General features: G+C 39.3%; 1 long non-coding RNA gene across 3 annotated transcripts in view; it reads left to right on the top strand.

Moving 5' to 3' along the window:
• Window positions 1-13430, top strand: part of LOC142144559 (uncharacterized) — a 38771-nt gene that overhangs the window by 9541 nt on the left and 15800 nt on the right. For all 3 annotated transcript variants that reach the window (XR_012689738.1, XR_012689739.1, XR_012689740.1), the window contains exon 2: window positions 1714-1812. This is a non-coding gene — a long non-coding RNA (uncharacterized LOC142144559). The remainder of the gene's footprint in view (window positions 1-1713; window positions 1813-13430) is intronic.

Genomic DNA, 13430 nt, shown 5'->3' with positions numbered 1-13430 from the left:
CGACGGTATGTATATATTTATATACATTACAGTGTGCTTTGGAAACACAAAACATCGCTTAGACAATGCTTATTTGAAAATGATAAAATTACTTTAATAGGATAAACAATAAAGAATTACACACACACACACACACACACATTCTTTCGTTCTCCGACATGAAAAATGTGTTATCTGTAATTTGAAATTCTAAATAACTGTGGATGCAAATTTAATGGCAAATAATTTGCAATCCTAAATATGCACGATACTCTATAGACAGAGAAAACACAAAAACATATACTAGCATACTCTTCTATAAGTGACAAATTGGAGTAAATCCACAAAAACATGGAGATATAAAAAGTCCACCCAGATAGAGGCATGATTCTGGATTCAAACTCATAACCCTACTATTGGCAGCTTGTTTGTCTTACCAGTGAGGCATACTTCAGATTGAAACAAACATACTACACAACGCAGGCACTAGTGACAACCTAAAGTGTTACTGAGCACACTTAAATGAACAATTGCACACACTTTCTTAGTAACAGACATAAAGGATCATGTTTTGCTTTCTAAAAATTAAAATAAGAAAGTCTATGCAAATGCATCTCAGAATAATTTGCAATCAGAAATAAACACAAACATATTTTAATCAGAATAAAAGTAAACAACAGATTTCCGTAACCAGTGTTGCATAGACCCAGCATCATATCACGTCATCTGATACCACAGTGGGCTATTCATCTACACATACTTGTCTCATTACAATCCACTATAAAAGACTGCTTCATGCACTATTGAAGTTAGTTAGGACTCTATAGTGGACTTTTATTTGTATTTAGAGTAATATTTTAGCTTACTCTTTTATAGACACTTTAAACGTTTGTGTATGTAAGATATTTTATGTTCAACAATAACAGTGCATCTCTACTTTCATTTGTAATGTGCATTTTAATGTGTGTGTTGTTTGTCTGATACGTTGTCAAGGGGTGTTGTCAAGATTTTCAATCTAATATCTATTAAGATGATTCTTATGTGTTTTTGCACTTTCCCATGATGCATGTTTATCCAACAGATCCCCAGCCCTCCTGCAACTGTGGAGACAGGCCACTTCAGGTTCCAGACTGATTTGCAAAATAAAACCTTTTTCTAATTTAGTTTATATCACACATTTAAAATTCTCTAACATCCTAAAAATACAATTGTTGTTTGGTGATGAAAGTAAAGGCCTGTTTCATTTTTCTAAACATATACAAATGCATGCAGCAGATTGTTTTGAAAAATTTACCTTTGAAATCTGCAAATATTTTCGAAATGGGCTGGAAGGGCTGCCTCTACCTCTGATGAGATTATCAGATGTGCATTTTATAGCCCTAGCACTTGTAAAAATAATGATGAAGCTTGATTGTTAGAGTTTAGGTTAAAATAGACCAAACTAAATACTTTCATTGATGTACTACCAGGCCTTAGCTGGGACATGTCTGCCTCACCTGAAAAATATTCAGTAATCAAGCATAGTCTGTGTTAATCACATAACTGACTCACTATGTGAATGTTCGTTTCTGCCCAGGTTAAGTACATCGAGTGTTATCTGTTTATTGATTTTAAGGCACTCACTTGTCAATGTGTTCAAATGGAGATAACTTACATTCGCTTTCATTTTGAGAATAAGTAAGAAACAGACACCATTTTAGTAAATAGCTAAATGCTTGTAATTTATTCCAACAGACCTTATGACCCAGCTGTCAGCTGGAGCACAAAGGAGGTGCGGCAAGGATAATTTCATGGAGAAATATCAAGAGATGAAGGAGTTGCTTTTTGCAGCATGTAAGTATCTATAGCTAACAATGTTATTCTTTTTAGGTTATTGGTGGATCTGTGTTCAAGCTAAAGCATCAGACATTGTAGATTTTACAACTGAAAGTACAGATGTGTACAGAGTACACACAGTCAAATAATATTTTGCTTAAAAATGGGCTAAGGTTGATCGCTTTTCCTCTAATATTTTAAACAGATAAAGTAGATAGTCATTATGGGTTCCAGCATGACCTGCCTTGCAACACTTCTAACCAATGGGATAAAACCAACATGCATGTGTTTGTATTTGTATTTGATATCTGTTATTTATTTTTTTACAAAGGAGTTTGCATTTTCAGTTTGTTTTCATTTTGTGTTTCATTTCGTTACTTAAATTGTGTTTATACATAAATATTTTTTTTTATTACAATACAATACTCATTCATTCATTACCACTGGGCCACACACAATAGATACTGACCACACACACACACACAATAGATACTGACCTCTCTCACACACAATAGATAATGGCCACACACACACACACACACACACACACACAATAGATACTGGCCACACACACATAATAGATACTGGCCACACACACACACACACACACACACACACACACAATAGATACTGGCCACACACACACACAATAGATACTGGCCACACACACACACACACACACACAATAGATACTGGCCACACAAACAATATACTGACATATACACACACACACATTATACTGACATACACACACAATACACTGACATACCACCTCACAGCCCTCCTCGGCACTTACCTTGCTCCAGACGCGCTGCGCTCTGGATGATCCTCTTCACACATGGGATGGCAGCTGTCACGTGGTGCGCTTCCCATGTGACACCCAGGCCACATGTATTGGAAGGAAGGGAGGGGGGTCGGATCCTAGGGATCCGCGGCCAATAGGAGAAGGTGGCTGGTCCTGGAGGAGGGGCCAGCCACAAAGTAATAAAGACTAGGGACCGGCCCAAAATAGATTTTTTTTGGTCCAACCCTTGGGGGCATATGACCCCCTGCCCCCTGGCCCAGTCCGTCCCTGACACAGTCTTATCTTTAAATAAGAAACGGTTCTTAAGAAGCGGATCTTAAGATGAACTAACTGCTTTAGATCCGTTGCATCTTATTTTCCGTTGTGTAAATGACTTAAGGTGGGCGTTTCTTTGAACTTTCTGTTCTTTGTTGAATTGCAAATTTCTTACCTCACTTCTTAGAATACTCATTGCCACTTCCGCACAAGATAAGATCAGTAATGAATCAGGCCCTATATTAATAATAGGGGACATTAATTGAATACTTTTTTTTCTGCGCATTCTACAAGGACTTTATATTGCCCATATGTACTGTTCATATCCTGCAGTGTGTTGTATCTAGAGATGGGCGGGTCCGGTTCTCCGAGAACCGAACCCACCCGAACTTTGGGTATCCGAGTACCGAGCTGAGCAGCTCGGTACTCTCCCGCCCATTCCGAATCCAAATCGAGGCCGAACGTCATTGTGACGTCGTCGGATCTCGGGGCTCGGTTTTCGCGATACTTCAACTTTATAAATACACGCCTCCACAGCAATCCATCGCCATTTGACAGAGAGAGAGAGCAGGGTGTAGTCATAGGCTAATTAGAGCAGGGACAGAGAATACAATATTGTTCTTGCAATTGCTCTAACCAAAATCGCTAGTGCAGAGAGGAGGATAGAGGTTTATTATTTTTTATTCATATTTGGCACTCCCCAGCGCTTTTGGGGTGTCCCCCATAATTGTGCATAAATATTTCTGGCTGTAAAAAGTCATATCTGTCAGCAGTATCTACTAAATAATTTTTAGCACTCCTCAGTGCTTTTGGGGTGTCCTCCCTAATTGTGCATTAATATTTCTGGCTGTCAAAAGTCATATCTGTCAGCAGTATCTACTAAATAATTTTTAGCACTCCTCAGTGCTTTTGGGGTGTCCTCCCTAATTGTGCATTAATATTTCTGGCTGTCAAAAGTCATATCTGTCAGCAGTATCTACTGAATAATTTTTAGCACTCCTCAGTGCTTTTGGGGTGTCCTCCCTAATTGTGCATTAATATTTCTGGCTGTCAAAAGTCATATCTGTCAGCAGTATCTACTAAATAATTTTTAGCACTCCTCAGTGCTTTTGGGGTGTCCTCCCTAATTGTGCATTAATATTTCTGGCTGTCAAAAGTCATATCTGTCAGCAGTATCTACTAAATAATTTATAGCACTCCTCAGTGCTTTTGGGGTGTCCTCCCTAATTGTGCATTAATATTTCTGGCTGTCAAAAGTCATATCTGTCAGCAGTATCTACTAAATAATTTTTAGCACTCCTCAGTGCTTTTGGGGTGTCCTCCCTAATTGTGCATTAATATTTCTGGCTGTCAAAAGTCATAACTGTCAGCAGTATCTACTAAATAATTTTTAGCACTCCCCAGTGGTTTGCGCTCAGAATGGATTCAAAGCAGTCCACATATGATCTGAATGAGCAACCAGGTTCTGTCACCAGTCCTGATGTTAGTGTTCCCAGTACGTCATCTGGCCAAGGCGATGTCAAACAACAGAGTGTTTTCAAATTAGTGCAAAAAAAAAAAACCAAAAAAAAATTGACTGTATTGAAGCGAAAAAGAAGTGTAACTGAGCAAAAGTTAAGTGACGATAAAAAAAAAATTGCAAGCATGCCATTCTACACACGCAGTGGCAAAGAGAGAATGAAGCCTTCACCTTTGGCTATTAGTGGCAGATCCCAAAAAGTTACCCAGCCTACAATTGGTGCACAACTACTGTTACGCGTCAAAGCCGAGCTGCAAGATAACAGTGAGGCATTACAGGAGAATATTTGCTCTGATTCACAAATGACAACAATCCCTGTGGAGAGTCCATCCAACAGTGGGATGTCTAATCGTGAGCATTCTGCTGATGTGTGCCTTAATAGCCCGAGTGTAGCCGGTGATACCCAAATTGAGGATGCCACTTTGGAATTAGAAGAGGATGAGGGGGAGATTTGTGTAGACGACGAGGGCGCTAATGAGGATGTTGATGAGGATGAGGTTGTTTGTGTAAGTCCTGCACCAGTGGCAGCAGTTCTGGCACGTGACAAGAAAAAGGCCATTGTCATGCCTGGGCATAAAACAAAAAAATCCACTTCTTATGTGTGGAATTATTTCTACCCAAATCCAGACAACAATTGTATAGCCATTTGTAGTGTATGTGAAGCCACAGTCAGTAGAGGGAGGGACCTTAACCATCTTGGAACCTCGTCTATGTTACGCCATTTAACGAGAGTTCATGGCAAAGTGTTGGGAAAAGCTGAAAGTTCTTCCCAAAAGAATACAAGCACTCCCTCATCAGCTAAGACCCTCCGCTCACCGACATACCGACGGCTACAAAATACACCCACCACACCATCCTCATCAATATCCTCAGTAGCGCTCGGAGTTAGCCCGGCATCCCACTTAAGGCTGGATGACTCCGGCACTATTATTGATTCCTCTGAAGAAAGCGTTAGTCCTGCTGCTGCTGTTGCTGCTGCTGGGGGTGAATCGTCATCCCAGAGGCAGGTTAATAAAATGAGCAGTCCTACATTTCAGCAATTAACTGTGAAACAATCATTTGCGAGGGGAAGCAAATATGACAGCAGTCACCCAGTCGCCAAGCGAATCACAGACGCCATGGCTGCAATGTTAGTGTTAGATCTGCGTCCAATCTCCACAATAAACGCAGCTGGTTTTTCACAGTTAATTGAGGTTTTGTGTCCGCGTTACAGAATTCCATCGCGACACCATTTCTCCCGTAAAGCTATTCCACAACTATACCAAAAAGTGTGTAAAAATGTAGAGATTGCGCTGAAAAATGCCATTCTGCCCACTGTTCACTTAACCACAGATATGTGGACAAGTGGAAGTGGCCAAACCAAAGACTATATGACTGTGACAGCCCACTGGGTTGGTCATTCACCTTCACCAGCAGGAACAGCAGCAGCATGTACACCACTACGTAACATTTGTCACAGGCAGGCCACTCTTTGTATCACTGGCTTCACTAACAGGCATACGGCTGACAATTTGTTACGCAAACTGAGAGATGTGATTGATGCATGGCTTATACCACTCGGACTCTCCCCAGGGTATGTCATTTCAGATAACGCCAACAATATAGTGCGAGCATTACAGCTGGGTGATTTCCAACATATTCCCTGTTTTGCTCACACCATCAACTTGGTGGTGCAGAGCTTCCTACGAAATAACCGTGAGGTGCAGGAGATGCTTTCGGTGGCCCGTAAAATTTCAGGCCATTTCAGGCATTCAGCCACAGCATGTAGGAGATTACAGCAGCTCCAAGAGCAGTTTAACTTGCCCTGCCACCAACTTAAGCAAGAGGTGGTAACTCGGTGGAATTCCACCCTGTACATGCTTCAGAGGATGGAGGAACAGCGCAAAGCCATCCAAGCATATTGCACAAGTCATGACATTGGGAAAGGAGGGGGGATGTATTTCACTCTTGCACAGTGGGGAATCCTTTCAGTGCTGTGCAAGGTGCTGAAACCATTTGAAGTTGTGACATGTGAGGTCAGTGCAGACTCTGCTAGTTTGAGCCAAGTCATTCCTTTAATTAGACTATTGGAAAAGCAGCTTGAGAAAATGAAGGAGGAGCTGAAAGCAAGCAATTCAGCAAAGTATGTTGGCCTTGTCGATCAAGTACTTAATTCGCTTCACAATGATCCTCGAGTTATTAAGATCATGAACTCGGATCAGTACGTTTTGGCCACTGTGCTTGATCCAAGGTTTAAAACCTACATTGAGTCTTTACTTGTAAATGAGCGAGATGTGAACTTTTGCCAGGAGCTATTGCTCAGCAAGTTGGCCGCTGAACTGGGCCTCGGCTTGACGACGTGTCCTCCTTCACTTTCTCAAGCTGTTGCTCGTAAAAAATTAAATTTCCAAAAAAGAAGCAGGGAAGACACAGGGGGCAGACCAGAACAATTTAACATCTGGGCTGGTTTGAAGGATTTTTCAAAAAAATGTGTCACTTTGCCCATAACTCCATCCAATATGAGTATAAACATGCAAAGGATGGTGGAGGATTACTTTCAAGAGGTAGTTGATATGGAAATGTCAGACAGTCCCTTTCCTTACTGGGAAGAAAAGCAGGCCATTTGGAAACCCATGTACAAACTTGCTTTGCAATACCTAAGCTGCCCACCCTCCAGTGTGTACTCTGAACGAGTGTTCAGCACAGCAGGGAACTCAGTCAGTGATCGCCGTAGAAGGTTACTTCCCAAAAATGTGGAGAAAATGATGTTTATAAAAATGAACTACATCTTCCACGAGGAAGGCCTTCACCATCCAAGACATCCAAGCACTGACTGTTCTCTAATGGCGGATTCAAGCGGCGATGAATTGATAGTCTGTGATGATGACGTACACACTGATGAGGGTGAGGATTAAGCTGAAGATGATGCCGATAACATCTTTTTAAAACTTTCTATGTAAGTGTAGGGTGCAATCTACCCCCAAAGAGGAAAGGGACTTGTGGCATTTCCATATCACATACCATCTTGAAAGGCTGCTGTTAGGGCAATTTATCCTTAAGGGTAGGGTGTCATAGACAGAGTGACCCTAAACTGGCTTTGTCCATTTTTCATAATATTGTACAGTCTATAATGGCTGAATTTTTTGGTATTTTATACAAGTGGAGGGGGGCCTAGAGAGACAGAGTGACCCCAAACTGTCTTTCTCCATGTCAATTAATATTGTACAGTCTATAATGGCTGAATTTTTTAGTATTTTATACAAGTGGAGGGGGGCCTAGAGAGACAGAAACCAAACTGGCTTTCTCCATGTCAATTAATATTGTACAGTCTATAATGGCTGAATTTTTTGGTATTTTATACAAGTGGAGGGGGGCCTTGAGAGACAGAAACCAAACTGGCTTTTTCCATTTCTTTACATATTTAACTATAAGTGTAGGGTGTAATATACATTCAAAGACGATGGCTGCATTGCCAATATGCATAGATGGAGAGGAAGACAATCTGTTTTGTGTGTAGAATAGGCCTACCAACGAAGAATTAAACTGTTTTTTTGGATGATTTATTACCTCAACAATTAGATTACTTGTCTCTAAAACAGTTGGAGCACTAAATTGGGTTAATTTAGGCCCAAAAACATGGATTTTCCAAAAAAATAGCAAAACAAAACCAAACAAAACCAAAACCAAAACCAAAACACGCAATGGCGGTTTTGCAAAACCAAAACCAAAACACGACGGTAATCCAGATCCAAAACCAAATCCAAAACCAAAACACGGGGGTCAGTGACCATCTCTAGTTGTATCTGTCTCAGTATGGCAAGTGCTGTATATGCAGAGTGTACTTACATCCATAATCAACAAGAAAAATTTCTTCTGATCCACTTGCAGTTAAATATCGATGCACATATGCCCAAATTAGGTGGTTTCTTTAAAAAAAACGCACATTATTTTCATTTAATGTGCCTTGTTGAATCAATAATGTACATTTTTAAACCATCCAGTGTTTTAGTTTTACAGATTACCTCATCATTTATTTAGAGACTAAGCCAGGCTCATTTAATATAATACGAATGTCAATTTAGTGTATACTACAAGAAATTATTCAAAATGCGAATTATAAAAGCTCAAAGTCAGTGAATTTTTATTATTTTACTAACAAATGTATACAGAGTATATACGTATGTATATAAGTATATATATATATATATATATATATATATATATATATATATATCTACAATATAAATGCCTAGTGGCATGTTTGGAAAAAAAAAAAAAACGAAGCTGCAGCGCCACCTGCTGGGCAGAGTTATACACTGACCTATATATTTCTTGAAGAAGAAGTGACAGTTGGGAGTGGTTGGTGGTTGCCGGGGGTGACAGTGGGGAGTTTTTAACACCTTAAGTAGCTTGATGAAGGATGTGGCGATGAAGATGAAGGATGAGGTGATGGAGAAAAATGATGAGGTGGTGACATGTGGACAAAACCACGTTAAAAAAAGGCACTTGCGTCGGGAAGTAACGCTCTTCCCCTGAGGAGGCCTGGGCTAGGCCCAAATGCATGACAAGAACCTTTTTAACACCTTAAGTAGCTTGATTTGACTAGAATGCATGAGTATCATGCACGGGTTAATATATATATGCACGGGTTAGTATATATATATACTGTTAAAATTAATATAGATTAAAATAGATCTTTGAAGAAATGGCTGCATGGCTGTCAGACTCTGAGCCATTAGAGAAGATCTGAGACAAGCTGAACAAAATATCTGTTGTTTTTAAAGACAATAATGATGAAGACTTTTATCTATGCCTCATTACAGTCCTCTTGCTCTTACAGAATAGGTCATACAATATATGAAACAGCAACTTTTTAAAACCTAAATGAAGCAGCAGATGAATTAGCAGAGTAGCATAATGGTATAATGGTATAGATTTAACAGCAGTGGGATTATTTAAAAATGTGAGTGCTGAGTCAATTCATCTGTGATATTTTATTAGGGATCACATGACTTATCAAGCAGAAAATTACAAGCTAGTGATTTTAATTATTACTACATATAGAAGAGCTAGACACAACACAAAAATCAGTGGAAAACAGATGTCTTTTTTATCAAGTAGTCAACTACTGTACTTCAATTACTTAATATATAAATCTTTTTGTGAAATACTTTACAATTTGCACTGACTGTAGACTATGTAATTTTATGCTAGGATTTTATTAGCTATTACATAGTGTGTAATCTATTTCTCCTATTGTTGTAAAAAAGCATGTAAAGCCACATGCACATATTAACATACTAATTGTATGCACACATCAATTTGAGTAGATTATTAAACAGTGGCATATTGGTAGTCACTGATCACACATTGACATTCAATCCAGATGACCATCAGGGACAGTTTACTAAACATTGAAAAAACTGTGTATATGAACTATATATTAGTGATGTGAGTATTTGTATAAACAACTGTGAAGTATATATTTATCTTGTCATGCTTTGATATCATTCATCAAAGATAAGATTACAGTGATTATTTTAGGACATAACTATTCTATACTGGAGAGCAACAAAGACAATACACTTCCCACTTGTTCATATATTGCATTTGAACAATACCTACTGATTCTCTTCTTAATCCCAATCTTCCTCAATCAAATTTATCTAGACATTACATTGACAACAATACATCCATTATAACTAGACATGTGTGTAGACCCCTGTGTTTTGGTTTTGGGTTTGGTTTTAATTAAAAATTATTAGAAAGAGGTAAAATTTTCAGCTATTTTTGCTCCTACATTAGTTTTTATAGCATTAACATTCATTTACAGTCATTTACAGTCTAATTTCAAATGATCTCTTCAAAACTGTCCAAAGTTTCACCAATTGTGGCTAGATATGTTCACTGACCTCTGTGTTCTGGTTTTAGTTTTGGTTTTGGATCTGGAATAACTTTGTGTTTTGGTTTTGGCAAAACCGCCCTTGCGTGTTTTGGTTTTGGTTTTGGATCCCTATTTTTTTCTAAAATCCCTATTTTTTTTTCTAAAATCACATAATTTAGCTTTTTCCCCCCTACATTATTAGTAACCTTAATAACACTAATTGCAAGTCATTTTGTGACCTCACAGGTCACAATATTATTTTCATACACTTTCAAACAAAGACTGATGCAGTTCTTGCAAGTGATAAGAAGAAGGCCATCGTCATGCCTAGGCATAAGACCAAAAAATCCACCTCTTATGTGTCGAATTATTTTTACCCAAATCCTGACAACAGTTGTCTAGCCATTTGTAGCATTGTAAAGCCGCAGTCAGTAGAGGTAGGGACCTTAACCATAAAAGAACCTCATCCATTTTGCACCATTTGAATAGAGATCATGGAAAGCTTTTGTGAAAATCAGAAACTTATGCTAAAAAATAACAACAAGCAGTCCACCATCAGCTACCTCCCTTCTCTCAGCTAGATCCCAGCACCTGCAATCTAAACCCCCAACACCTTTATCATCAACATCTTTACAAGTGATCGGAGTTAGTCCTGCATCCAAGTTTCTAAGGCAAGATGACTCATCCCCTATCCAGGATTCCTCAGAAGAATCCTTGAGCGTTAGGCCCACTGTTGCTTCTGTTGCTATTAGGGGTGAATCTTCAACCCAGATGCAGACCAAGAAGAAGACTACTAGTAGTTTACAACAATTGACTGTTAAACAATCCTTTGCAAGAGGAAGCAAGTATGAAAGCTGTCAGCCAGACATAAAGCGGATCACAGACGCAATGGTGACTATGCTAATATTAGATCTGCGTCCAATATCCACTATTGATGCAGCTGGTTTTAGACAGTTGCATGAGGTCTTCTGTCCCTGTTATCAAATTCCACCACTATACCATTTTACTGGAAAAGCTATTCCTCACCTCTACCAGAAGGTTCGTAAAAAATTAATTATTGGGCTACAAAATGCCATTCTATCCACTGTACACTTAACCACAGATATGTGGACAAGCGGAACTGGACAGACTAAAGATTATATGATTGTGACAGCCCACTGGGTTGGTGACTCGCCTTCAGCAGCAGGGACAGCAGCAGCATGTACCAAAGAACGTTGCATTTTTCAGAGGCAGGCTACTCTGTGTATCATCTGCTTCACTAAGAGGCATATTATTATTATTATTATTATTATTATTATTATTATCGTAGATTTGTAAGGCACCACAGTGCTCCACAGCACCATACAGTAGGGAAGACAAGGACATACATAAAACAAGACATACGTAAACAAGAACAGAAAAGGCAGACAAAATAAATGGAGACATGAAAACAAAGGTTATGGAGGACCCTGCTCATTAGAGAGCATACACTCTAAAGGGAAGAGGACATAGCTGAAACAAGAGGATTGAGTGTGGCTCAGAGTGGTGATTGGGATAGTTGTGAGGGTGCATTAGTGTGGATAGTGTTATCGAGGATAAGGTCACCTCTAAAAAAGAGATGGTTTTAAAAGAGCAACTAAAGATTTGAAGGTTGTGGGAAAGTCTGATTGAGCGTGGAAAGGAATTCCATAAGTGGGGAGCAGCATGGGAGAAGTCTTGAATGTAGTTAGGTGGTTATCAGAGACGAGATAAGGAGCAGGTCAGAGGTAATACCGCTGACAACCTGTTTGAAAAACTAAGGTATGTCATTGCAACATGGCTTATCCTGCTTGGACTCTCCTGAGGATATGTAATTTCTGATAACACCACCAATATTGTCAGAGCATTACAGCTGGGTGAATTCCATCACATTCCCTATTTTGCTCACACAATCAACTTGGTGATACAGAACTTTTTTAAAAATGACAATGACATGCAGGAGATGCTCTCTGTTTTCCAAAATATTTAGGATCATTTTTGGAATTCTGCAACAGCATGTAGGAGAATGCAGCAACTGCAAGAAGAATAGAATTTAGGGGGAATGTATTTTAGTCCAGCGCAGTGGAGAATACTTTCCGTGTTGTGCAAGGTGCTGAAACCACTCAAAGTAGTCACATGTGAAGAGAGTGCAGACACTGATAGCTTGAGTCAAGTGATTCCCCTATTTAGACTTTTTGAAAAGCAGCAAGAGAAATTGAAGGAGGAAATGAAACAAAGCAATTCCGCTAATTATGTTGGTTTTGTAGATTAAGTACTTTATTCACTTCGCCAGGATCCAAGAGTTATCAACATCTTAAAATTCAGAGACCAAGCCTGTCAGCCCTAGAACTTCTCTTTCAGCAATGACAATTAGCAATGGAGCAATGGAGCTCTCCTCTTTGTGTGTAAACCTATATAACACCGTTCAATTTTACTGCAAATTCAGAAGACCAAGCCTGCAAGCCCTATTATTTCTATTTCAGCAATGACAATTAGAAATGGAGCATTTGAGCTCTGCTATTTGTATGTAACCTATATAACACCATAGTTTGACTGCAAATTCAGAAGACCAAGCCTGCCAGCTCTAGTATTTCTATTTCAGCAATGACAATTAGCAATGGAGCAATGGAGCTCTCGTCTTTGTGTGTTACCTATATAACACAGTACAATGGGACAGTAGATTTACACCAAGCCTGCCAGCCCTAGTATTTGTATTTCAGCAATGACAATTAACAATGGAGCAATGGAGCTCTCCTCTTTGTGTGTTACCTATATAACACTACATTATGGGACTGCAGATTTAGAAGACCAAGCCTGCCAGAACTATTATTAATTCTATTACAGCAAGGACAATTAGCAATGGAGCAATGGAGCTCTCCTGAATATCACTGTAGACTTTGAAGAACAATGCTACCCCCTCCTCTTTCTATTCTACCTATGGTGCTGCCCAATTGCTCTGCAGACTGTGCTACCCCTTCTGTGTCCCTCTGTGAAATTGCGCTAGATGACCAGAGGGCGGTAATTATAGAATCCAAAACTTGCGAGATCCGACGACGTAACAATGATGTTTTTCCTCATTTTCATTTCCAAAAGTGCTCGGATCTGTTAAGTTCGGGTGTGTTCGGTTCTCAGGGAACTGAGCCTGAGCATCTCTAGTATAGATATACTGAGTGAGGATACATATATGATAATGCTCA

Source organism: Mixophyes fleayi, chromosome 3 (genome assembly GCF_038048845.1).
Source record: "Mixophyes fleayi isolate aMixFle1 chromosome 3, aMixFle1.hap1, whole genome shotgun sequence".
Lineage (NCBI taxonomy): Eukaryota > Metazoa > Chordata > Amphibia > Anura > Limnodynastidae > Mixophyes > Mixophyes fleayi.
Note: the sequence above shows the minus strand (reverse complement) of the source record. Positions and strands in the feature narration are given on the sequence as shown.